The sequence below is a fragment of the Anolis sagrei genome, chromosome X, assembly GCF_037176765.1.
Source record: "Anolis sagrei isolate rAnoSag1 chromosome X, rAnoSag1.mat, whole genome shotgun sequence".
Classification (NCBI taxonomy): domain Eukaryota; kingdom Metazoa; phylum Chordata; class Lepidosauria; order Squamata; family Dactyloidae; genus Anolis; species Anolis sagrei.
This window is the reverse complement of record NC_090034.1, coordinates 7099631-7126837: the sequence shown is the minus strand read 5'-3', so window position 1 is coordinate 7126837 and position 27207 is coordinate 7099631. Positions and strand designations below refer to the sequence as shown.

Sequence of the window (27207 nt, the reverse complement as noted above, 5' to 3'; positions counted from 1 at the left end):
CTAAAGCTCTAGTACCAATCCTTGTTTCCAGAGTGTTAACCGTTCCCTGTGCTACCCAAAGCTAATATTTGGCTGGAGTTACACTAGAAATGTACCTGTTCTGACTTACAAACAAATTCAACTTAACAAACCTATCAAACTTACCTTGTTTATAACTTGGAGACTGCCTGTAATCCGGATTCAGAAACTAGATTGTAGGGTAGTGTAGCTGTCACAGAATTCGTAGACAAAGACGTTTTTATTTAGAGAGGATTGTGAGTCTTAAATCATATGGCATAGCATATTTTGAAACTGTGTCTCTATCATTCACCCTTCCGATTAGCTATTAAATGTGTTTAAACTGTTTTAAGCCTGTGCTTTTTAACAGAATCCTAGGTTTAATTGCCTTTTAAGCTTTTGTAAAATGAAGTTTTAGCCAAACTTTGTTTTAAATGATTGTAAGCTGCTTTGCATCCCATGCTGTGAGAAAGGCAGAGTATTTAATAGTTAGTTAGTTAGATCTGAAGGATTTAGTTTCTTTCCTCAGTCTCATCCCTGGACTTGTGTCTCAATATGGCAGGGGTGGAAATCTGATCTATGAACCAAATCTCAGACTATTTGCAGAAGTGTGTCACTATATACAAACCGTTGAGCATTGTAATCTGTGGAGGAGGCCCTCCTCTCGGTCCCACTCCTATCTCAAGCATGGCTGGTGGAAACGAGAGGGGGGGGCGTTCTCTGTGGGTTAAGCCTCTTCCACTGTGTTTTTCAGTGTTTTATGAGTGACGGTCACTCGTTGGACTGATAAGTGCATTGTGTCCAAATTTGGTGTCAATTCATCCAGTGGTTTTTGTATTATGTTAATCCCATAAATGGACATTACATTTTTATTTATATAGATTACTAGCTGTCCCCTGCCACGCATTGCTGTGGCCCAGTCTGTGTATATGTGTTTTCTGTGTGTGTTTATTTGTGTATATGTGTATATGTGTGTTTTCATATATAATGTGGTTTTGCACATGCGTTTTAATGTAATTTTTGATTTTTGTTTTACCTTTTAAGTCTCTTCCGCTGTGTTTTTTAGTGTTTTTATGAGTTATGGTCACTCATTAGCATGATAGGTGTATTGTGTCTAAATTTGTATCAATTCATCCAGTGGTTTTTGAATTCTGTTAATCCCACAAACAAACATTACATTTTTATTTATATAGATTACTAGCTGTCCCCTGCCACGCATTGCTGTGGCGCAGCCTGTCTATATGTGTTTTCTGTGTGTGTTTATTTGTGTATATGTGTGTTTTCATATATATGTGTGGTTTTGCACATGCATTGTAATGTAATTTTGGGTTTTTTTTTTTTGCTTTTTAAGTCTCTTCTGCTGTGTTTTTCAGTGCTTTTATGAGTGATGGTCACCCATTGGCATGATAGGTGTATTGTGTCCAAATTTGGTGTCAATTCATCCAGTGGTTTTTGAGTTATGTCAATCCCACAAATGAACATTACATTGTATTGTCGAAGGCTTTCATGGCCGGAATCACTGGGTTGTTGTAGGTTTTTCCGGGCTATATGACCATGTTCTAGAGGCATTTTCTCCTGACGTTTCGCCTACATCTATGGCAAGCATCCTCACTACCTCTGAAGATGCTTGCCATAGATGCAGGCGAAACGTCAGGAGAAAATGCCTCTAGAACATGGCCATATAGCCCGGAAAAACCTACAACAACCCGAACATTACATTTTTTATTTATTTGGATATATATAGAGAGGGGGGGGGGTATGCTTGTTCCAACTTTACAAACAAATACAACTTAAGAACAAACTTACAGAACCGATCTTGCTTGTAACTTGGAGACTGCCTGTAGTTCCCCAAGGGTGTTTTTTTTCACTCATGACTTTCTAGATGGAAAGACTGGGAAAGAAAGCTGAGCTGATTCTGTTCAGGGTTGGAAGTCTAGTTTCCAGATTAGTACCATCCTGTGACATGAGATTTCAGGACCAAAACTGAGACTGTGGGATGTAATTTCACAAAGGGTTGGCACTAGAGATGCCATTCAGTATGATGTGTTAAATATCAACAGAGCATCAGCAGAGCATGTCAATACATTTCTGAAAGCTTATTTGTCGAAATAATACCTGGATGTATAAAGGAGCTTTTCTCCCTCAATCAGAACCGTACCAAGATTTACCAAGATTTTTAAGTGAAAGGGGTTCATCAAGAAATCATTAGTCCATTGTTCATATTGCACTCTGATGACTCAAAACACTCACAAAGTAATCAGTATCGGAGTCATTTAGATACTATAATGGGAAGTGAAATAAATACGATGTTACATCAAGACTGAGATTAATCAGGTATCTGTGAATTTGCCAGTTCTGTAGATTCCTTTAAGTAAAATCCTTTCACATCTTTTGAGAAGTAAAGATCCAGTTCTCAACTCACTCACTTGAGACTTGGCTCCATTGAACATGGTGAGAAGGACGAGTGCGTCGACTAGCAGGGGATTCTGTGCTGAGATTTGATTGCCTTTCATGGCCTGGATGTTCATATATGTAGAAATAAATATTAAAGGCAGTATAGAAATACTCAAGACTTTGAGAGCAATCCTTTAGATTTGCACAGTTCCCCATGGATGTCATCGCTTCGGCTAATATCCTTTCATTGCTGCCAGCTGACATTTACTGGTCTTCAGCTGTTCTTCTGGATTTGCATGTGAAATATATCATGATTCTTTGGTGTTTCATTATTTGGCTGAAAGGAGACTACAATAATGCAAGCTAATTCAGGAGGGAAAATCTTTATATAGGAGAAAGGATTGTAATTTCATTACTCTGGTGCTGCTGTACCACTCTCGTATTACGTTTGCAAGTTTTTCAATTTCAGGGCAAAGACGTGTCCAAAGTATCCTTTCCAGGGCTATTGAACCCTTTATGCCACTGGGAAATATGGTAGTATGAATATCAGTAGTCGCGTGAACATGTGGATCTCTCTTCTACTGAGTCCATTCTGCCATTGCTTCCTGTAGTCAATCCCATCTGATTGGATATGTGTATGCTCTCCAAAGTGATGGGTTGCTGTGAGTTTTCCAGGATGTATGGCCATGTTCCAGAAGCATTCTCTCCTGACATTTCACCCACATCTATGGCAGGCATCCTTTCAACCTCTGACGATGCCTGCCATTGATGTGGGTGAAACATCAGGAGAGAATGCTTCTGGAATATGGCCATACAGCAGAGAAAACTCACAGCAACCCTGTTGTGCTGGTACAGCTGTACCAGAAGCTCCCACTTTATTTGCCTTGTATTAAGTATTTGCTTGCAGCCCAAGGCTTGGGATTTTGCAGAAGGGTGACTTCCTGTTAAAGTTTGCAGTTATAGGGCAGGCCCCCTGTCCATCATCATTAAGTTAGGTTCCTCCTCCTGTTCAGGACAACTGGGAAGGGAAGGGAGCCATTTTCAATCAGTCTCAGCAAGGAAAGTCCATGTACAGGATGTGTACAGACTTTCTCCTGTACAAAGGCTTCAACCCTTAAGACCTCCTGGGGGAGAACAGTCTTAAGAGCAAAAGGATTCCCAAAGATTCCCAGGGAAACAGCCCTAAAGCTCTGAGGAATTTCGGAGGGAAAAGCAGCTTTGAACATCTAAGAACTCCAGCTGAAGTGACTACAGGCCTACTGGTAGGTCCACTCAGTTTTGAGACGCAGTTCAGCCCGGTAGTGGATCCACATCAGTTAGGTTTAGGATCACAGTTAGCCTGGGAGAAGTTTGGAAAGGGATTTTCCTTTAGAGTAAAAGCAACAGTTAGAAGCCACCAGTTGCACAAAGGCCTGGAAGTATTTGTTTAACCTTTTGAAGACAAAAGAAGTTTCTGTTGATTGTTCACCAATAAAAGACTTTCTTATATTTTACAAGCCCTCTAGAGACTGTTTATGGTGAAAATTCTTACGAATTTCTCTTCGGGCCCCCTGGCTTCTCAGTGGGCTAAAGTTGCACGTCCTGTTTTAAAGGCAATTTGTTTCAAGCCCAACGCGCAACGGAACAAACCCAGTAATTTTGGCCATGAAAGCCTTCGACAACATGGAGATCTGTGGCTCTCCTGATATTGTTGGTCTGGAATCCCATAACCAACCATGAAGTACGTGTTTGGGGACTTGTCACTTGGAAAGTCACACATTCCCCACTGGCACCCAACATGATTTTAATTAGAAGTGCCATAGATTGAAATGAGTACTATTTTGGTAACAATAAGGGTAACTAAAACAGGTACAATTACATTTCAAAAGGAGTGAAATGTCATTCATTGTGTTATTAGGCCTAAAGTACTACAGTAATGGAGCAGCTACTCAAAAAAAGCATTAATTAGAAGTACGTTGTTTTTGATGTTGACCCTCATTATGTTGTAGCCCTAATGTAGTAATATAACATAATTACGTCTTAATTATTGCAACAAAGAATTAATTACAAATTACTTGCTGTTTCCAAGAACTGGCTTATCCCAGCCTGTCCACTTACAGTATTGTTTCCTGAGAAAAGGAGGGACAAATATGAGGAAGAGAGGTAGAAATTGCTCCTTGCCTCATGTCATGCGCAGATCAGCAAAAGAGCTTTTCCTCAGAAGGAAGACTTGCTATCTAAAATCTTGGAAGTGTTACATTTTAGTCTACAGTTTCTTAAACTATACAGTGGCATGGTTAATAACAGGGGCTTATGAGAACTGTGGTCCAAAAGCTGATTTTGAAATAAGTATTGTTATTACAAATATTGGCTCATTTTCTTGAGGGATTATCAGGAAGAGCTATCAGTGGAACCATAATCAACATGGTGAGAAAGGATAAAGAAGCTTTAAAATGGTATCCTTCTGCTTTCATCTAAAATAGTGACTCTGATTTTATACATAGGTTTCAGGTGAGGTTGCTAACAATTATTTATTTATTTATTTGTTTATTTTCAGCTTTTATATTCCGCCTTTCTCACCCCGCAGGGGACTCAGGGCGGATTACAGTGTACACATATATGGCAAACATTTAGTGCCAATTTTTGACATACAAACATATACAGCCATACACAGAGACTATATTTAACTTTTTCTGGCCGCCAGGGGAGCTGTCGCTTTCATCGTCCATCTTCAACGCTGATGAAGCCCTTCCGCATTCCCCGCATGCTTCCCCGCTGGAATGCTTTGCTGGAGTCTTTTTTATGGCCTCGTAAATCAGTTAATTTAGCCTCCCCACACTTTAAGGTGGTACCTTATTTTCCTACTTGACAGATGCAACTGTCTTTCGGGTTGCAAAGGTCGACAACAGGCTACGTACAATTATTTGGAAACCCACTCCAACCCAGGCTGGCTTTGAACTCATGACCTTTTGGCCAGAGTGATCTTAATGCAGCTGACACTCAGCCAGCTGCGCCACAATCCCGGTGCCATCATGCAACAACAACAACAATAGCAACACTTTATTACCGTCCCTGACCAGTACAAAGTGGGCACAAATGCCCAGGGAAGTGGAAACGTAACTCGCTAGAGAGGCAGTAATTAAAAAGATTATTTATTTGTCATGTCAGGGCAACCAGTCAATTTTATTACATTTCTAGCAGAACAAAACAAACAAACAGACAAAATACAAAATTTGTGAGTTTGGTAGTTGATTAAATGTCCTTTGACCAGTAGCTGGCCACTTGGAGTGCTTCCGGTGTTGCCGCAAGGAGGTCCTCCATTGTGCATGTGGCAGGGCTCAGGTTGCATTGCAGCAGGTGGTCAGTTGTTTGCTCTTCTCCACACTCGCATGTCATGGATTCCACTTTGTGGCCCCATTTCTTGAGGTTGGCTCTGCATCTCATGGCGCCACCCAAGTCGCTCAGTTTTCTGTGTGTCCAGGGGGGAGTCTCTCATTTGGTATCAGCCATGGGTTGAGGTTCTGGGTTTGAGCCTGCCACTTTTGGACTCTCGCTTGCTGAGGTGTTCCAGCGAGTGTCTCTGTAGATCTTAGAAAAGTATTTAATTAAAAAGATTAGAAAACTGTTTAAAGAAACAGTTAACATAGCAGGCATGGGACAAAGGTGGGGAAGTCTGATAGGAGGGGTCCAAGCACTAGGGGAACACTAAAGGGAGAGGAAGGGGCACATTACAAGTCCAGCAGCACCTCAGCTGCAACAGGTTGCTGCGGCTATACTCCCATCAGGGTGCTGCCCTGTAGGGCCGATCATTATCCATCAAATTTAAAGTGTTGCAGTGCAAAATGTAGCAACACTGTAAGTTATTGTAATGCTAGACTCCGAGAGCAGGAGAGTGGCATAAAAATTTTTGGTGCACCCTGGGTATTTAAGAAGCCATGGTGTAATGAGATTAGTTCTGATGCTTCTGTAGAACATGCATTGAGGGAGCACTCTCATTGAAGGGGGTATTCTGATACCTGTCCTTCAATACAGCTGATGGGAGGGCATGGCATCTTGCCAGGGTAAAAGCCCTTTGGTTTTTGGGCACCTCTGGGTTTGTTAGGTATGCTATGAAGGCAGTGAGGAATTTATTAGTTTCACTAACAAGGCTGGGGAGCTGGCTAAGTCTGATTGGCGCTCTATGTCCAGGATACATTGCTTAATGAGATCCTTGCCTTGGTCCCATCTCATGCTTAGCAGTTGTCCGTGGGAGAATTCATTTATTTATTTACAGTATTTATATTCCGCCCTTCTCACCCCACAGGGGACTCAGAGCCGATTACAGTGTACACATATATGGCAAACATTCAATGCCAATTAGACATACAACATATACAGACATACACAGAGGCTATTTAACTTTTTCTGGCCGCCAGGGGAGCTGTCGCTTTCATCGTCCATCCGCGACACTGATGAAGTACTTCCACATTCCCCGCATGCTTTCTGCTGGAGTCTTTTTTATGGCCTCGTAAATTAGTTAATTTAGCCTCCCCACACTTTAAGGTGGTACCTAATTTTCCTACTTGACAGATGCAACTGTCTTTCGGGTTGCAAAGGTCGACAACAGGCTACACAATTGGTTGGAAACCCACTCCAACCCGGGCTGGCTTCGAACTCATGACCTTTGGTCAGAGTGATCTTAATGCAGCTGACACTCACCCCGCTGCGCCACAATCCCGGTGTTGTGATCTTTACTGCCACTGTTTTAGTCTTATGTGGAATGGAAGTTATCCCTCATGGTTAGCGGGGCAAGACCACTTGGGGAGAAGGATAGGCTAGCCCAGTGATGGGCAACCTTTTGAGCTTGGTGTGCCAAAGTTTGCCAAAAACCTGAGCATAACTTGGGTGGAGTGTCACTTCAAGAAAAACCCCCCATAATTTTGCAATATTTATAAGAAAATAAATGTTTAAGAAAATGTATAAGAAAATATAATAAGAAAAAAGTATAATCCATGCTGAGTTATGGAGTGGACAATGCTCAAACGTGCATGTGTTAAATTTGTGGAGCCTTTTACAAATTTAAGGATGGAATTAGATTGGCTCTTATAAGGTGTATTTCTCTGTGTGTGGCCACATGTGTCTGCGTGTCATCAAAAATAGCCATGCGTGTCAGTGCTGACACGCGTGTCATAGTCACCATCACGGGGCTAGCCAGTAGTTGAGAATGGCTGTGCATACTCTCGCCTCCACTTTCACGAAGCCTGCCTCCAATCACAGGATGGCGTTAGGGACACATCTGGGAGCCTGTGAAGCCGTTCTTAGGAGTTTGGATTGAACATGCTCTGGTGGGGCTTAATTTGAAAAGGGGCCAAGCTGGGCTCCATACAGCAGTGGTTCTCAACCTGGGGTCCCCAGATGTTTTTGGCCTTCAACTCCCAGAAATCCTAACAGTTGTTAAACTGGCTGGGATTTCTGGGAGTTGTAGGCCAAAAACATCTGGGGACCCCAGGTTGAGAACCACTGCCATACAGTATTTGTGCAATTGGTTTAGCTTCAAAAAGTTTACGTGCCGCCGGTATAAAGTGGCCTCCTCCAGTCTTGAGGTAACTTAGGATGGCAAATGAGCTCTTTTTTTTACTGTTGCATACTCTGCAAGGGCTGTCTTGCTTCTTGTGCAGTGGAAGAGTACTTCCAGGTATTTAAAACTTGAAACCTGCTCAGTTTTATGTCCATCTATTCTCCAGTTGTGATTCTTTGGTCATTTAGCAAACACCATAATTTTGGTTTTTTGAACGTTCAGATGAAGCTGTTCTGCATCGCAATGATTCGCTAATGCTCTCAGGGCTCTTTTTCAGTCCATCACGAATTCTAGAAAGAATAACTGTGTCATCTGCATAAAGCAGGGTGGATAGATGCCTTCCTGCTACTTTCGAAGGATGGAAGTCCCAGTTGTAAATGTGTTCCAGCATGGAGTTCATATAGAAATTGAATAATAGTGGAGCCAAAATACACCCTTGCTTGATGCTTTTCTCTGTTTCAACTGCTTTGGTAAGATGGCCCTGGGGACTGCAACTTATACTTCATCACAGATGTTCTACAGATGGGTATTATAGGAGAAATGTACCGACTCGTGGTTAGACAAAGAAAAATGCTTTTCACCTGAGTGAAGAGATCAAACAACAGCTGCTGTTACCACACTTATTCACTGTCATTAGGCTCTTATTGAAGCCGGTGCAATTTTATACACAGCTCTGTCCAAAAGTGTCTGATCATCTCTAAAACATCTCTTTTGCCAACATTTAGTTTCCCTTTCTCACACTTCAGGCCCTTCCACACAGCCCTATATCCCAGAATATCAAGGCAGAAAATCCCACCATATCTGCTTTGAACCACGTTTCTGAGTCCACACTCAGATAATGTGGGATTTCCCCCCAGATATTCTGGGACATGGGGCTGTGTGGAAGGGCCCTTCATCTTCTTTAGGTCAACCGACAGGCAAATTAAAATGTCTTCTTAGTTATTTTCCATCCACTGCAAAACGCAGGCATACTAGAAGTAGCATTAACAATAACTGTCTTGTTGTTGGAAATGCTGGTTTTTTTCATTCAAATGTGAAGAAGTCCAGCAGATAAACGGATGAATCCTTTCATTGAATGTGGAATTGAAATACGGTTTAAATAGTAAATACCACATAATACTAGAACCTGAAATTATCTGGGACATTGGTGTAAGAACAATGAGAAGGGTTTAGCAGTAGGGTCTTCCATATATTTTCTGTATAGCAGTGGTTCCCAATCTTTTTTTGACCAGGGACCACTTTGAGCAGGAACCACTTTGACCAGGGACCATTTGACAAGGAAATACGTTGACCAGGAATTTATTTATTTATTTATTATTTACAGCTTTTATATTCCGGCCTTCTCACCCCGCAGGGGACTCAGGGCGGATTACAGTGTACACTTATATGGCAAACATTCAATGCCAATTTTTGACATACAAACATATACAAACATACACAGAGGCTATTTAACTTTTTCTGGCCGCCAGGGGAGCTGTCACTTTCATCGTCCAATTGCGACGCTGATGAAGCACTTCCACATTCCCCGCATGCTTCCCCGCTGGAATGCTTTGCTGGAGTCTTCTTTATGGCCTCATAAATCAGTTAATTTAGCCTCCCCACACTTTTAAGGCGATACCTAATTTTCCTAATTGACAGATGCAACTGTCTTTTGGGTTGCAAAGGTCGACAACAGGCTACACACAATTGGTTGGAAACCCACTCCACATGAGTTCTAGTTTCTTGTAGAAAACATATGCCATCCATTAGTCGCCATCTGTTCGCCAACAGAAAACCATATTATATAAGCTTCAGCACTATTAGAGGGTTTTGCGAGACTAGTCACTCTAGTTGCAATAGTGTAGTAATGGTGAGGACGCGGACAATATTTTAGTTCTTGTGGACCACTTGTGGTCCATGGACCACAGGTTGAGAACCAGTGTCCTATGATCTTTCTGCTTACTGTATATATGTTCTGGTGTGTAGCTTGTTGAACTGCTCTGTAGGAAGTCCATCTATCCCTCCATTTCAAAGCTTTCTGTTTGGTAGACAGCATTTTCCTCTTGTGTCAGTCCAGAAAGATGCCTTGGAGATGGAGATGTTGTTGTTGTCATTGTTGTTGTCCAGTGGTCTCCCTGCCAAACCAAACCAAGCAAAGTTGGTTTGGAGGTGGAGTCCCATCCCTTGGCTTTTGCCTTCGAACTTCCATTCACAGTCAATCTTCTTCTAAATCACATTTCTGCATGATCTCACACAACCTGTCTATTGCTTCCTCCTGAGAGAATACTATCTTTGTGCACACTGACAAGGATATTTCTCTTGCTTTAGTATGCCATAAAAATATACAGCTCTCCTCAGCATCAGTTCCACTGATCAGCTTTTTAAAATTCATTCGGAAATACAGGCCGTCATATTGCAAATTCCATCGTTAAAAGAACAAAATGTTATTTTGCTTTGCTGGCTGGGTAAATGATTTAAACTAAGCAGCTCCCCCTGGCGGTTCCCAGGGCAGGATCATCGAAGTCCAGGTGTGTTGAAGGTCCGATTTAGGGCTGGGAAAGTGGTGGCCCTCCAAATGCAATTGGATCGCAGTAGCCAGGAGTCTCAGCCATCTTGGCCACTGCTGAGAGAAGAGGGGAGTTGTCGCGCAACAGCATCTGAAGCCAATTATATTATATATGGTTGTTCATTTAGAGCTCTCACTCCCTCGAATGAGATTACAGATCCCTGCCAGCTAGATTTTATTTTTAAGAGATTGAAAAATGTATATGAGAAACGACTTGAGTGTTCTTTGGATACAATGTCTCACGGTGATATATCTATATATTCATGTTCAAAGCTCTGATGTGCTGGATGCTGCGTTACTTTGCCAAAAGGAGAGCCCCTCGCTGTGCATTTGGGGGGAAGGTCAGGTCAGTCACAGAGTCTGAACTCCCAAATTGCTCTTTGAGCACAAAGAGTTGTCTGAAGCCAAGTTCAGAGCAGAGAACAAAAAGCACGCCTGCTTTTGAGCTGAGCTGCTAAGCTGTCACCGGGAAGCCATAGAACAATGTGTCAGCTTAATTTCCCAAACACTACCAGGTGTATGGGTTGTTCCAAAATGTTCCTGAAGTTAAGGGTTGGCTCTTGCATTCACATATTTCTAAAACAATGGTCATGGTAGAGAGACCATTGCTTTGCCAAAGGAAGAGAAATGGTGCAAACCTGCATTTCCATTTATTTCAGTAGATCTCAACTTTCCTAATGCCGTGACCCCTTAATACAGTTGTGATGACCCCTAACCATAAATTTATTTTCATTGCTACTTCTCAACTGTAATTTTGCTACTGTTATGAATTGCAATCTGATATGCAAGGATGTATTTTGGGTTGTTGTAGGTTTTTTCGGGCTATATGGCCATGGTCTAGAGGCATTCTTTCCTGACGTTTCGCCTACATCTATGGCAAGCATCCTCAGAGGTAGTGAGGTCTGTTGTAACTAGGAAAAAGGGTTTATATATCTGTGGAATGACCAGGGTGAGACAAAGGACTCTTGTCTGCTGGAGCTAGGTGTGAATGTTTCAACTGACCACCTGACACCTAGCTCCAGCAGACAAAAGTCCTTTGTCCCACCCTGGTCATTCTACAGATACATAAACCCATTTTCCTACTTTCAACAGACCTCAACACCTCTGAGGATGCTTGCCATAGATGCAGGTGAAATGTCAGGAGAGAATGCCTCAAGACCATGGCCATATAGCCCGAAAAAACTTACAACAACCCAGTGTTTCCGGCCATGAAAGCCTTCGACAATACAAGATGTATTTTCATTCACTGGACCAAATTTGGCACAAATACCCGATAAACCCACATTTGAATACTGGTGGGGTAGGGTGGGGGTTTTGATTTTGTCATTTGGGAGTTGTAGTTACTGAGATTTATAGTTCACCTACCATCAAAGAGCATTCTGAACTTCACCAAGAATGGAATTGAACCAAACTTGGCACACAGAACTCACATGGCCAACAGAAAATACAGGAAGGGCTTGAAGGGCATTGACCTTGAGTTTTAGAATTGTAGTTCACCTGCATCCAGAGAGCCCCCGGTGGCGCAGTGGGTTAAACCCCTGTGCTGGCAGGACTGAAGACCGACAGGTTGCAGGTTTGAATCTGGGGAGAGGCAGATGAGCTCCCTTTATCAACTCCAGCCCCTCATGTGGGGACATGAGAGAAGCCTCCCACAAGGATAATAAAAATATCAAATCATCTGGGCATCCCCTGGGCAATGTCCTTGCAGACGGCCAATTCTCTCACACCAGAAGCGACTTGCAGTTTCTCAAGTCACTCCTGACATGGCAAAAAAAATAAATCCAGAGAGCACTGTGGACTCTAACAATGATGTATCTGGCCCAAACTTGGCAGATATACTCAATATGCCAAAATGTGAACACTGGTGGAGTTTGGGGAAAAGAGACCTTGACATTTGGGAGTTGTAGTTGCTGGGATTTATAGTTCACCTACAATCAAAGAGCATTCTGAACCCCACCGAGGATAGAATTGGGCCAAACTTCCCACACAGAACCCCCATGACCAACAGAAAATACTGTGTTTTCCAGTGGTCTTTGATGACCCCTCCGACCCCCCCTTGTGACCCCCCAGGGGTCCCGACTCCCAGGTTGAGAAATGCTGATTTATTTATTATCCCGGGTTGAGAAATGCTGGGCATCAACAAACTACAAGGAGAGCAATAGTTGTCGAAGGCTTTCATGGCCGGAATCACTGGGTTGCTGTAGGTTTTTTCGGGCCATGTTCTAGAGGCATTCTCTCCTGACGTTTTGCCTGAATCTATGGCAAGCATCCTCAGAGGTAGTGAGGTCTGTTGGAACTAGGAAAAAGGGTTTATATATCTGTGGAATGACTTGGATGGGACAAAGGACTCCTGTCTGCTGGAGCAACAACCCAGACCAATAGTTTCTCTTGGAAAGTCAACAGTTCTGGGAAATGCCTGCCTGTTTTGTGGGTGTCATGCCTTGTGGTAGCATGATACCCAATGCACCATTTTCTTTCTTTACTAAGATGTCATTGACTGCCACATGGGGACAGAGTTTGGTTCCCTCCCATCATCCTCTCTATGAATTCAGTCCTCTCCTCTGCCCCTATTCCCAGCTCTTCCTGCAATATTTATGTTTCTGGTCTGGCATTTTAAACAGCCTCATGGCACGAGAGGCTTAGACTAGTTGAAAATGGTCAGGTAGGTTTTAACACTACTCAGAAAGCCCCTGGGGAAATCTTCTCATACCTGGAGATTATCAAACTGTCATAGGAAGTTTCCTAGATGTGGCTGAAGGAATACACACACCACCTTGTCAGTGAGCTCTGCCAGACTTGGACTCATTCCTCGTACCTCAAACAGCAGTTTATCGGACTAGCGGAGCTTTAGCAGGAACAAAGGGAAAGTGACAGAAAAAGCTTCTCTTCTGGCTTCGCTTCTGCACATCAGGTGTTCTCTTTCCGATGAGGATCAGAGTCGGGGTTGGTTCAGTTGGTTAACAGGCCAAGCAAAGGGTTCCTGCTGCAGTCCGTCTTCAAAGGAGGGCCCTGGACAGTTCAGGCTGGAGACTGACACACAAAGTAGACTCACAGGAAGCTTTAACAGTAAAGGTTTAAGTGGGACAGCAACTCCGCTGAGGTGGTGAGCTCCACATACAGAGGAAGATTGCTTCTATTGGAGAAAGAACTAGGCCTGGAGAGATGTTGTTTCTCTTTGTTTTCCTTTGCAAAAATGAATATTTTCAGTTATTTCCTCCCTGCACCATGATAAGAGAAGTGTTTGGATACAATTGTAAAGTAGATAAAAGGTAAAGGTTTCCCCCTTGACGTTAAGTCAAGTCGTGTCCGACTCTGGGGGTTGGTGCTCATCTCCATTTCTAATCCGAAGAGCCAGCATTGTCCGTAGACACCTCCAAGCTCATGTGGCCAGCATGACTACATGGAGTGTTGTTACCTTCCCGCCGGAGCGGTACCTATTGATCTATCACATTTGCATGTTTTCGAACAGCTAGTGTTCTGTTGCGTGTTGGGCCTGTAAATAGTTGTCTTTAAAACAGGACGTGCAACCTTTGCCCAACGGGAAGCCAGGGGGCCTAAAGAGAAGTTCTCAGAGGTTTCCACCACAAACAGTTTTTAGATGGTTTGAGAAGTACAACAAAGTCTTTTATTAATGAACAATCAAACAGAAACTTCTCTTGTCTTCAGTAAAGTTAAGCAAGTAATTCCAAGCTTTTAGGCAACTGGTGAATTCCTAATCTTGCCCATGAAGGACAGGCAGCTATCTTCAATAACTTCTTTTTTACTTTAAAGGAAAATCCCCTTTTTAACTTCTCCCAGGCTGACTGAAACATAAACCTAACTGATGTGGGCACCACTCCTGGGTTGAACTGCGTCTCAAAGCACCGAGTGGACCTACCAGCAAGGCCTGTAGTCTCTTCAGCTGGAGTGCTTTGATCTTTAGGGCTGTTTCCCTGGAAAGTCTTTGGAGACTCTTTTCCTTCTGTTTCTGTTGGAATTTCTGTAACCCTGGAAATTCTCAAAACTGTGGGGATGCTTCCCTGGGAAATTCTTAAAGGTTGAAGCTTTTGTATAGGGGAAGCTTTACACACGTCCTGTACATTGGCTAACCTTGAGGAGAATAACTAAAAAATGGCTCCCTTTCCTTCCCAATTGCCCTGAGCAAGGGGTGGGACCAAAACTTAATGATGATGGACAGGTGGCATGCCCTATAACTGGAACCAAAAGAAACCACACATCTGCAGAGTCCCTGAAACCTAGGACTGCAAACAAACATTTAATGTAAAACAAACAAAATTGGAGCTCCTGGTACAGCTGTACCAGAACAGCTAGGCTGGCAGAAGCTGGGGCTGACAGTGGAAGCTCACCGGATTCGAACCCGCAACCTTTTTGATAACAAGTTTAGTAGCTCAGCAGTTTAACCCACTGCACCACTGGGTGCAGTTTGCATAAAATCAGAAGGTTCTCTTGCGCAAAAGAATTAGTGTATGTTTTGCACATTTTTGTGCAAAATTAAGTTTTTGAAATATCAAATACTAGAAGTGAAAAAAAATTGATTCTGCACCATTAATTTTAATGACTAAAATTCTGATACTTGAGTTCATTAAATTGTGGTAATTAAGTTGTCAGTTTTCAAAAGAAACCATGTTTGCAATAGCGTTGGCTGACACCTCTGACCAATAGCAGCACATTTTGTTATTAGTTCCTCTCAAAATGCTCTTTTGCCATCTTAAATTAGCCTCCTTCTATCTGCTCCATTTGTCAGATGGATTACAAACTCTGCAATAAATCTATTGGCTTGATATAGTGTGTGTCCTGTACATATGGAAATGTTTCAGCCAGATCTGGAATATCTACCTGCTCAGTTAAGCTTTGTTACTGGTTTCTTCTTTCAAGATAGAGATAGGACCTTTTTACCCCTGAGATCTTTCAGCTTTTGAATAACTCTTAAGCAATTCCCTCAAAACATATTGATTTATCCATGTGAAATTGGATGCATAGAATTTGTGAGGCAAGACTGAACATCATCCTTGGCTTTTGGTGCAAAGGAGCAATAGAGCTGGGTGCCACCTGCGTAAATTTGACACCAAACTCCAAAACTCCAGATTATCTCTCCCAGCAGTTTCATGTAAATGTTAAACAGCATTGGGGGGGGGGGGGGGAGGCAGAATTGAACTCTGTAGTACCCCACAGGCCAGGGTGTCAAACAGGAGTCCCCCAACTCCACCATCTGGGTCCGCCCCTTCAGAAACGACTGGAACCACTGAAAGACAGTGCCCCCAAGCCCCATCTTGGAGTGACATCTCAGAAGGATGCAGTGGTCAATGGTATTGAACGCCATAGCCCAGAAGAACTAGCAGGGACAGACTCCCTCTATCTAGTTCTCTTAGTAGATCATCCACCAATGCTGTCTCAGTTCCAAAATTGGGCCTGAAACCAGATTGAGATAGATCTAGATAATCGGTTTCATCCAAGAAACTTTGGAGCTGCGAGGCCGACACCTTCTCTAGAACCTTCCCCAGAAATGACTTACTATTGCCACCCCACCCTACTTAAAAAGACTCCAGTAACGTCCATATAGTCCATTAAAGAGGGTAAGGCGAAGGTATTAGCTTTCAGCCCCCGGTGGCACAGCGGGTTAAACCACTGATCTGCTGAACTTTCTGACTGAAAGGTCAGTGGTTTGAATCCGGGGAGTGGGGTGAACTCCCGCTGTTAGCCTCAGCTTCCACCAACCTATTAATTTATTTATTTCGAGCACTTCTACCCCGCCCTTCTCAACCCCCAAGGGGGGGACTCAGGGTGGCTTACAACCAGCACAATTCGATGCCAACAATTCAACAGATAAAATACATAACAGCAATAGCCACAATAGTTAAAATACAATAACAACTAAAAAAATAACAATCTAGTGGCCAAACGTTCACAGAGTTCGAAAATCCGTAAGTACATTCAGCATTACCATAGTCCAAATTCTGGTCGCCATTACCTTGTCAGTCTGCCAGATTACCCAAAGGCCTGGTCCCATATCCATGTTTTCAGCTTCCTTCTGAAGGAGAGGAGGGATGTTGATGACCTAATTTCCCCGGGGAGTGAATTCCACAGGCAAGGGGCCACCACTGAGAAGGCCCTGTCCCTCGTCCCTACCAGCATCACTTGCGATAGAGGTGGGGCCGAGAGCAGAGCCTCCCAAGAAGATCTTAAACTCCGAGGTGGGACATAGAAGGAGATATGTTTGGACAGGTACGCTGGGCAGTTTTTGAACCTAGCAGTTCAAAAACATGCAAATGTGAGTAGATGAACAGGCACCACTTCTGTGGGAAGGTAACAGACCCCACGCAGTCATGCTGGTCACATGACCTTGGAAGTGTCTACGGACAAGGCCGGCTCTTCGGCTTAGAAATGGAGATGAGCACCAACCCCGAGTCAGACACAACTAGATTTAACGTCAAGGGGAAACATTTACCTTTACCCTAAAAAACCTGATATTGGAAAGTGCTATTGCTACCAGAGGACTACACTACAAGCAGGGTCTCGGCATTTTTTCTTCATCACTGCTCCTGGTCTTCTAAATTCTATGACACAGCAAACAGGTTAGGAAAAAAATAAAACAGGTCAAGCAGTATAGTGCCACGTAGAATCATAGAATCATAGAATCAAAGAGTTGGAAAAGACCTCATGGGCCATCCAGTCCAACCCCCTGCCAAGAAGCAGGAATATTGCATTCAAATCACCCCTGACAGATGGCCATCCAGCCTCTGCTTAAAAGCTTCCAAAGAAGGAGCCTCCACCACACTCCGGGGCAGAGAGTTCCACTGCTGAACGGCTCTCACAGTCAGGAAGTTCTTCTTAATGTTCAGATGGAATCTCCTCTCTTGTAGTTTGAAGCCATTGTTCCGCGTCCTAGTCTCCAAGGAAGCAGAAAACAAGCTTGCTCCCTCCTCCTCCCTGTGGCTTCCTCTCACATATTTATACATGGCTATCATATCTCCTCTCAGCCTTCTCTTCTTCAGGCTAAACATGCCCAGTTCCCTAAGCCGCTCCTCATAGGGCTTGTTCTCCAGACCCTTGATCATTTTAGTCGCCCTCCTCTGGACACATTCCAGCTTGTCAATATCTCTCTTGAATTGTGGTGCCCAAAATTGGACACAATATTCCAGATGTGGTCTAACCAAAGCAGAATAGAGGGGTAGCATTACTTCCTTAGATCTAGACACTAGGCTCCTATTGATGCAGGCCAAAATCCCATTGGCTTTTTTTGCCGCCACATCACATTGTTGGCTCATGTTTAACTTGTTGTCCACGAGGACTCCAAGATCTTTTTCACACGTCCTGCTCTCGAGGCAGGCCTCAGCCCCCATTCTTTATCTTTGCATTTCGTTTTTTTCTGCCCAAGTGGAGTCTCTTGCATTTGTCCCTGTTGAATTTCATTTTGTTAGTTTTGGCCATTAATCTCTCTAATCAAGATCGCTTTGAATCCTGCTCCTCTCCTCTGGAGTCTTGGCTCTCCCTCCCAATTTGGTGTCGTCTGCAAACTTGATGATCATGCCTTCTAGCCCTTCATCTAAGTGTTATGCATATCCTATAGTTAGATTTGTTCTTCTCTTGATTCTCTCCTTATATATATTGTACCTGGTGTGAGAGGGAGAGTCATTATATAAAAAAAGAAACTAACTATTTAAATACATAAATTTGTTTAAATGTATGCAACGCTCCGGTGTTTCCCAGGCAATCTGTGCTGATCAGCTACAATGGGGCAGCAATAACAAATGAATAATTTAACAGATTAATTTCATGAGCATTTTTCCAAGTCATTTTTTAACTAATCAATGAACCAATTATGTTTGATGACTCATTTAAGCAGATAAAGACATTGACACGGAGCCTATAGTTAATAAAACTATGACCAGCTGATTGTTTGAATTATCTTTCTCATCACTGCTCCACAAAAAAACAACAACGGGTGACACACTGTGTAATTATAAGGCATTTTCAGAAATGTGAAATGTTACACATTAGTTTCATGTTTGCTAATAACTATTTCTTCAATTGATGTCCTACAGGCCAATCACTAAACATTTGATGAGTTTAATATAATTGAACAATGCAACATATTATATGCCATTTAGTGGCCTAAGCACATTAGCCCTCCATTAGATAAAAAGCCAGTGCTATTGTACTGTTGTGTCAGGATTCAAAGGAAATATATTAGGCCTTGATCAGCATCATCTTAACCTCACATGTTCAGAAACCATTATGAAATGACTAATTTCACTAATAGGCTTCTTCTAGGACATAATGTGAATGAAAATGAAATAAGCATGACTGCTATTCACCATTGTTCTCTTTGCAATTAGTAATAAGTAGCAAATGAAGCTCAGCCTCTCTCCGCCTCTTTCCAGGCACAATTAAAAACCTTGGTTCCTATGTTTCATCTATTTACCGCAAAGGGGCTCTTTCCCAGACCGGACTTTTAGAGGTCACCATCATGTCATCATTTGTTCTTTGGTTACTTTTGAAGCGGTGGAAGAGTTGAAAAACGGTGCTCATGGCACTGCAGGTAGAGGGGAGCATTAGTGCAAATTAACACATTTCAGCATTTACGGCTTCTTTCTAATCATTTCATTTGCTCAAAACTAAGGAAACCTCTCTCACACATCAGAGAGGAGTAGGCAAAGACTATGGCTAATCAGAAGCACTGTGCAAACATGATGTTGTTCTGGAACAGCTGTTCCAGGTGCTCCAAATTTGTTTGCTTTGCACTGAGTGTTTGTTGCAGTCCTGAGTTTCAGGGATTCTGCAGATAGGTGGCTTCTTTTGGCTGCAATCATAGGGCAGGCCAGGCCTGTAGCGAGGGGGTGGTTTTAGGGGTTCAACCCCCCCCCCGAAATGTTTCAGATTTTTTTTAAAAAACCTGGTTTACTCATGAACTAGCTCAAGCAAATATTGACAATTTATTCACACTGTCATTACTTGCAGCAATAGCCGATGTACTGAAGCAACCAAGCAACTCATTAAGGAGGCCAGACTTGGTGGAAGTGGTTGACAGGGGTGGAGCTGCAGGCTATTGAAGGTTGCTCTACCCCCTGCTGTGCTCTTTGCTTCAGCGTGAGCTAGGAAGCAGGTTTCAACCCCCCCCCCCCGCAATTTTCAACCCTCCCCGAAATTTTCACCCCCCCCCCCAAATTGTCAACCCTCCCCGAAATATTTTTCTGGCTACGGCCCTAGGGCAGGCCACCTGTCAATTGTAGTTAGGTCCCCTGGTCCCGCCCCTTTTTGAGTTTTAGTGGGGATAGGAGCCATTTTGAGTTCAGTCCACACAGAGAAGCCTTTCACAGGACATGAAACCAAGAGCTCCTGTAGAAAGCTTCGTCTTCTACGGCTTGGCCGGGAGACATACAGCTTTACGGCTTGGCCGGGGAGATACAGCCCCACAGCTTGGCCGAGGATCATAGAGTCCTACAGCTCCTTTGCTGAGGGACTTCAGCCAGCCATCACTGAAACCTGAACTCCTTCTTTTTCCCTGTAAGTCTACAAAGCTCTGCCTGGTAAGGGTCGCTCGCGGAAGCCAGAAGCAGTTGGTACCGGGTGCAGGGGCTTCACGCCAACAGAGGCAAAGACAGACTGCCCAGATTAGAAGTTAAGGATTTCCCCATTAGTCACAGTTATGAAGATAGTGCCTGTTCCCTGTGGACAAGATTGAGAGAGCGCCTATAGACTGTTAAGAAAGCTTGAAAGTACCTGTTTGTTTTTATCAATAAAGAACTTTGTTGGACTTACTTTAAGCCTCTACAGAACTTTGTTTTGGGGAGGTCCAAGGGCCTTTAATCTGAGGCAGCCCCGGCGTCCCGCTGGGCACACAGAATTTATGTCCTGTCTACAGTCTTATGCACAGGCCCAGCGTGCGACAGCACAGATGTTAGTCTGTCAAAGGAATGGACTGAACCAGGCTCGATGGCAAACTTTCGATATGCATGTCATGCCTCAGATTGCCACCTGGATGAATCTAATTGGTTGGCCTCGTTTGAAATGATTTCACAAGCAAACAATTCATTCCCTTCCTCATTTAACATAATTTCTGAAAATTACATAGTCCCACTATTGGTTTTTCCTAATTAATTAAATGAGAGATAATACGCATCTGGTATTGTGCTGGTACAGCTGTACCAGAATCTCCTACTTTATTTGCCTTGTATTAAGTGTTTGCTTGCAGCCCAAGGCTTGGGATTCTGCAGAAAGGTGGCTTCCTGTTAAAGTTTGCAGTTATAGGGCAGGCGCCCTGTCCATCATCGTTAAGTTTGGTTCCGCCCCCTGTTCAGGACAATTGAGAAGGGAAGGGAGCCATTTTCAGTCAGTCTCAGCAAGGAAAGTCAATGTACAGGACATATACAGACTTCTCCTGTACAAAGGCTTCCACCCTTAAGATTTCCTGGGGGACAACAGTCTTAAGAGCAAAAGGATTCCCAAAGATTCCTAGGAAAACAGCCCTAAAGATCCGAGGAATTTCGGAGGGAAAAAAACAGCTTTGAATATCTAAGAACTCCAGCTGAAGTGACTATAGGCCTACTGGTAGGTCCACTCAGTGCTTTGAGACGCAGTTCAACCCGGTAGTGGTGCCCACATCAGTTAGGTTTAGGTTCACAGTCAGCCTGGGAGAAGTTTGGAAAGGGATTTTCCTTTAGAGTAAAAGTAACAGTTAGAAGCCACCAGTTGCACAAAAGCCTGGAAGCAAGTTTCTGTTGATTGTTCACCAATAAAAGACTTTGTTATATTTTACAAGCCCTCTAGAAACTGTTTATGGTGAAAATCCTTACAAATTTCTCTTCGGGCCCCCTGGCTTCCTGCTGGGCTAAAGTTACACGTCCTGTATTAAAGGCAATTTATTTCAAGCCCAGCGCACGACAGAACAGGTATCATATTGGAGTCACAGAGAGAATGAGCATGCTGTATTAACGTTGTGCATGGAATTTGTTTCTTCCATTTCATCTGGTCTTTTGTTCCTTTAGTTACTTTCTGGAGCACATAATGGGAAGCCACCGCCTGGTACGAAAATCAACTCAACACGAAAGCAAGTGGGAGGCGATAACTGGTTTCTCCTCTGCTTGTGTGACCACATGGCACTCCTAGCTTGACTGAGCTCCAGGCCATCAGCTCTTCCTTCCTTTGGCCTCCTTGAAATGCCTCTTGGAAAGCCTCCCTGCTGTTGCTCCTGTAGAAGTTAGAGGGTGGGGCCAGAAGAGGAAAAGAGGGAATGTCTATAAAAAGATTTTATTATTTCTAGAAATAATAAAAATATAAAAATAAAAAAACCTGCCCATGGTGGCCAATGGGTCAAAAAATTTCGTGTTTTTGTATGTGGAACAAAAACATCAATTTGGAAATGTGCCCACTTTTCGGAGTTGTGCGAAAATGGGAATAAGGGGCTTCCGGTTCAAATAAGCAGAAATGAATAACGATTCTACGCAAATAGACAACTCTTTGCTGCATTGGTTTGAATGTTGGACTAGGTCTCTGGGATCCCAGGCTTCAAACCATCACTTGCCCATTGAAACCAACTAGGGGACGGGACTATGGCAATGGCAAACTCCATCTGAACAAAGGAAGTCCTGCCATGATAACACCAACAACATGTATTTTTCTGTTGACATTTTCTGATATTGTCCAGGGCCTTGTTTCTTTTTTGCTGAATGTGAAATGCAGACATTACTATTCATCACTAGTTTCTCTTGGGAAATGGAAAGGTTTGTAAGAGTGGGACAGATAACAAAGACGGCACATAGAGTTATGCATTCAGGTTGTTTGAGCTATTACTCTCACTACTGTAAGGTGAGCTCCTAGATGAACGTGGCAAGCGTTATCACGGCTTTTCCTCTATGAGGACCAAGTGATGAACTGAAAAGCATCTTGACAGATCTATAATTCATCAAAGAAATGCTGTTTTTCTTAGTCTTACTTCCAAATAAATACACAATTGATTTCACTTGCCCAAGGACCAGGAGATTGTGAGTGTATGGAGTGGTTCAATGTCTCTTTTGACTCTCAATTCCTTACCCCTGCAAATCCACATTTTAAATAGTGGCTGGTCTGGAAAACGGTTTAGTCTATGGGTTGTTGTAGGTTTTTTCGGGCTGTCTGGCCATGGTCTAGAGGCATTCTCTCCTGACGTTTCGCCTGCATCTATGGCAAGCATCCTCAGAGGTAGTGAGGTCTGTTGGAACTAGGAAAAGGGGTTTAGATATCTGTGGAATGACCAGGATGGGACAAAGGACTCTTTTCTGCTGGAGCCAGGTGTGAATGTTTCAACCGAGCACCTTGATTAGCATACAATGAGCTGACTGTGCCTGGAGCAATCTTTTGTTGAGAGGTGATTAGATGTCCCAGATTGTTTCCTCTCTGTTGTTTTGCTGTTGTAATCTTAGAGTTTTTAAATACTGGTAGCCAGATTTTGTTCATTTTCATGGCTTCCTCCTTTCTGTTGAAATTGTCCACATGCTGGTGTATTTCAATGGTTTCTCTGTGTACAATGAACAAAATCTGGCTTCCAGTATTAAAATACTCTAAAATTACAACAGCAAAACAACAGAGAAGAAACAATTTGAGACATCTAATCACCTCTCAACTAAAGATTGCTCCAGGCACAGTCAGCCCATTGTATGCTAATCAAGGTGCTCAGTTGAAACATTCACACCTAGCTCCAGCAGAAAAGAATCCTTTGTCTCATCCTGGTCATTCCACAGATATATAAACCCTTTTTCCTAGTTCCAACAGACCTCACTACTGGGTTGTTGTGGGTTTTTTCGGGCTGTATGGCCATGGTCTAGAGGCATTCTCTCCTGACGTTTCGCCTGCATCTCACTACCTCTGAGGATGCTTGCCATAGATGCAGGCGAAACGTCAGGAGATAATGCCTCTGGACCATGGCCATACAGCCCGAAAAAATCTACAACCCAGTGATTCCGGCCATTAAAGCCTTTGAAAATACAGTTTAGTCGATGGGTAGTCTGCAGCAATTCAAAGAAAAGAAAAGCTTTAAAGGCATCTCACCAGTTGCACTCCAGTAAGTGTTCTGGTCTTTATACCGTGCTCTGTGTTTCATCTTCAAAAGTGAAACTTCAGGAAAATGCCAGCTCTGTGCTATTTATGATACTTTGTGCTCATTTTCGGTTTGTCTCACCCATATATCACACTTTAAAACATTTTTGCAGAAATGTCTAACAGAACTAAATATGCCATGACTGTTCTTTCCAACTCTTTGCTATTTCGTGATGGATTTTTTTGTGCTAAGGACTGAAGGCTTTGGAGTCTTCCAGTTGCCAGCCGTAAATTGCATTGACTCATAATGGCAGATTTTATAATGCTAAGATGCCTTAATGTACGGTGTTCGATGAGCCAGTTTGGATTTTCATTGGTTGAGACGTGGGATTTTAATTCTTTTTCCTCCTGTAACTCATTTATTGCCATCCTTATTTTTAGCAGCCTTTTATTATGTTCTTTCTCATGTCGGGAAAACAATGCTTTGTTTTCTCTCCCCAAATGAATAGCTTGAAGCAAAGCAATAACATATTGGTAGTTTAATTCACTTATTAAATACATGCATTGAGATATAATGCATATGCACACGCTGGCACACATAGAGGCCCGAAATGGCAGCATTTCTTCCTTGCCACATTTTTTTCCCTGCTGTGTATCCAGAGTTGCATAAGCTAAATTATTTACAGTTTGTAGACTCACAAAAGAGAAGCAGATTTGGGTTATTTACTTTACTGATAAGGAAAGAGGATTGAAGTTGCTGTGATATGCTGCTTTGTTAATTTCGTATTTGTTCCCTGGAGTATAAAAATCTTTTTAAAGAACTCACTCAAGCACTGGCAGGCTCTTTTGAAACTGCATGGAAGTCGTAAGATTAAACAAAAACATGAAAAGATCTTAAAAATATAAGTCAGCAAATGTTTGATAAAAATAAAAGTGCTTCGTCGCGAGGGGGAAAAACCTCTTTGAGCTCCGTTTATTTGTTCTCTGGGAATGGGCCTTCCTGCATTTTCCTGGGGAGCAAACCTTATGATCTCGTTGCTTCGAATGATTTGGAGCTTCAAGTAGGGAAATAAAAGGCTTTTGCATAGTATCATGAAAGCAACAGAAAATGACTGGACTTGAGAGCGGTTCCCTAATGAGAGGATGATCTGCTGTAAAGTCAGAAGGAAAAAGTTGAAGTTTGACTAAATTCAACTCCACTGGAGAATGAATGCAGGTTGGCACCACTTTCACTGCCATGGAGCAATGTGTCGAACAGGGGTTCCCAAGCTGTGGGCTGTGGCCCACTGGTGGGTCACGAGACCTAAAATAAGGTCCATGGCTCTAGATCAGTGGTTCTCAACCTTCCTAATACCGTGACCCCTTAGTACAGTTCTTCATGTTGTGGTGACCCCCAACCATAACATTATTTTTGTTACTACTTCATAACTGTCATTTTGCTCCCATCATGAATCATCATGTAAATACCTGATGTGTAGGATGTGTTTTCATTCACTGGACCAATACCCAATATGCCCAAATCTGAATACTGGTGGGATGGGGGAAGGGGGAGTCATTTTGTCATTTGGGAGTAGTAGTTCACCTACATCCAGAGAGCACTGTGGACTCTAACAACGATGGACCTGGACCAACTTGGCATGAATACTCAATATGCCCAAATGTGAATACTGCTTGGGAAAAATAGACCTTGACATTTAGGAGTTGTGGTTACTGGGATTTATAGTTAACCTACAATCAAAGAGCCTTCTGAACCCCACCAATGATAGAATTGGGCCAAACTTCCCACACAGAATTCCCATAACCAATGGAAAATACTGGAGGGATTTGGGATGAATTGACAGTGATTTAGGGATCCGGAGAGCACTGTGAACCCAAACAACTATGCCAAAGGGATTCCGAAGACGATCAGAAATATGTGTTTTCTGATGGTCTTCAGTGACCCCTCTGAAACCCACTCGTGACCCCCCCCCCATGGGTCCCGACCCCCAGGTTGAGAAACACTGCTCTAGATTATTAAATGTGTTTTTTGTGGTTGAGCAGATGGTGACTACAGGATGGTAAATGTTCTGTATCAGAAGCTAGAGTTGATGTGGTCAATCCAATGCAATTTTCTGAATCAGCACTTCAAATAACCAAACCGAATCTAAAGTTGACCAAAAACCGATTTGTAACCCTTTTGGTACTAATGTTGGAAAGTGGTCCCTGGTCAAAAACAGATTGGAAGCCACTGGTGTAGAACCATAGGAGATGGTTTAAAAAGTCCTTAGCCTTCTCTGCCAAAGAGTTCTAGTGCCTCACCAAACCACAAACACCACGATTCAGTAACATTGAGCCATGGCAGTTAGTGTGATACTAAGGTCCTAAAATAAGGTCCATGGTTCTAAATTATTACATGTGGTTTTTTGTGGGTAAGCAGATGGAACTACTGGATAGCAAATGTTCTGTTACAGAAACTAGAGCTGATGTGATCTATCCAATGCAATTTCCTGAAGCAGCACCCCAAATAATCAGACCAAATCTAAAGTTGACCAAAAACCGATTCGTAACCCTTTTGGTACTAATGTTGGAAAGTGGTCCTTGGTCAAAAACAGATTGGGAGCCACTGGTGTAGAACCATAGGTGATGGTTTAAAAAGTCCTTAGTCTTCTCTGCCAAAGAGTGCTAGTGCCTCACCAAACCACAAACACCACGATTCAGTAACATTGAGCCATGGCAGTTAGTGTGGTACTAAGGTCTTAAAATAAGGTCCATGGTTCTAGATTATTTAATGTGGGTTTTTTGTGGGTAAGCAGATGGCAACTACTGGATAGCAAATGTTCTGTAACAGAAACTAGAGCTGATGTGGTCTATCCCAAATAACCAAAGCGAAACTAAAGTTGACCAAAAACAGATTCGTAACGTAGCTGGGAAGAAGAGGGAGGATCTGGTCTCAGCCAGAAGTTTTCTGTTGTAACTAAAAGCTTGCAGAGTCCTGATTTCTGAATGCAGTGTCTGTTGATCTAGCAATCCTTCTGCTGGCAAAGTTTCAATACTCTGACAGATCTTGACCAAGTCACACTCTTTCAGCCTCAGTGGAAGGCAAAGGCAAACCTTTTCTTAAGAAATTCTACCAAGAAAACACCATGATAGATTGAAAACTACTTGAAGGTCCACAAAAAAAAACAATACAGTAGAGTCTCACATATCCAACATAAATGGGCCAGGAGAACGTTGGATAAGCGAAAATGTTGGATTAAGGAAAAGCCTATTAAACATCAAATTGCTTATGATTTTACAAATTAAGCACCAAATCATCATGTTTTGCAACAAATTGACAGAAAAAGCAGTTCAATACACAGTAACATTATGCAGTAATAACTGTATTTTCTAACTTAGCACCAAAACATTGCAATGTATTGAAACAACTGTGGATCTGGATGAGAGGCAGACTATGTTGGATAATACAGAAGGCTGGATGAGCAAAGGTTGGATAAGTGAGACTCTGCTGTACTTGCACTTTCCTATTTTGGATCAGTGTTTGGAGCAAATATGCTAGTATGGTCTACCCGAGTTGGGTATGCACTGTCTATCATACTTTCCAGTGGTAGGATAATTGGCCGTAGTGATTGGACTCCTGTTGGGATCCCAAGAGCTATAGCAAATAGGTAGTGTTTGTACTACTTGGTGATGGATGTTGCAACCCAGAGCAGGAAACTGGACCCTCAGACAACCATCCACCATACTT

The 27207-nt window shown here is 42.8% G+C and overlaps 1 protein-coding gene across 5 annotated transcripts in view; it reads left to right on the top strand.

Annotated features, from left to right (window-relative positions):
* The window catches only part of LOC132782172 (protein sidekick-1), a 986469-nt gene that overhangs the window by 451835 nt on the left and 507427 nt on the right, over positions 1 to 27207 (top strand). The gene's annotated exons all lie outside the window — the stretch shown is intronic.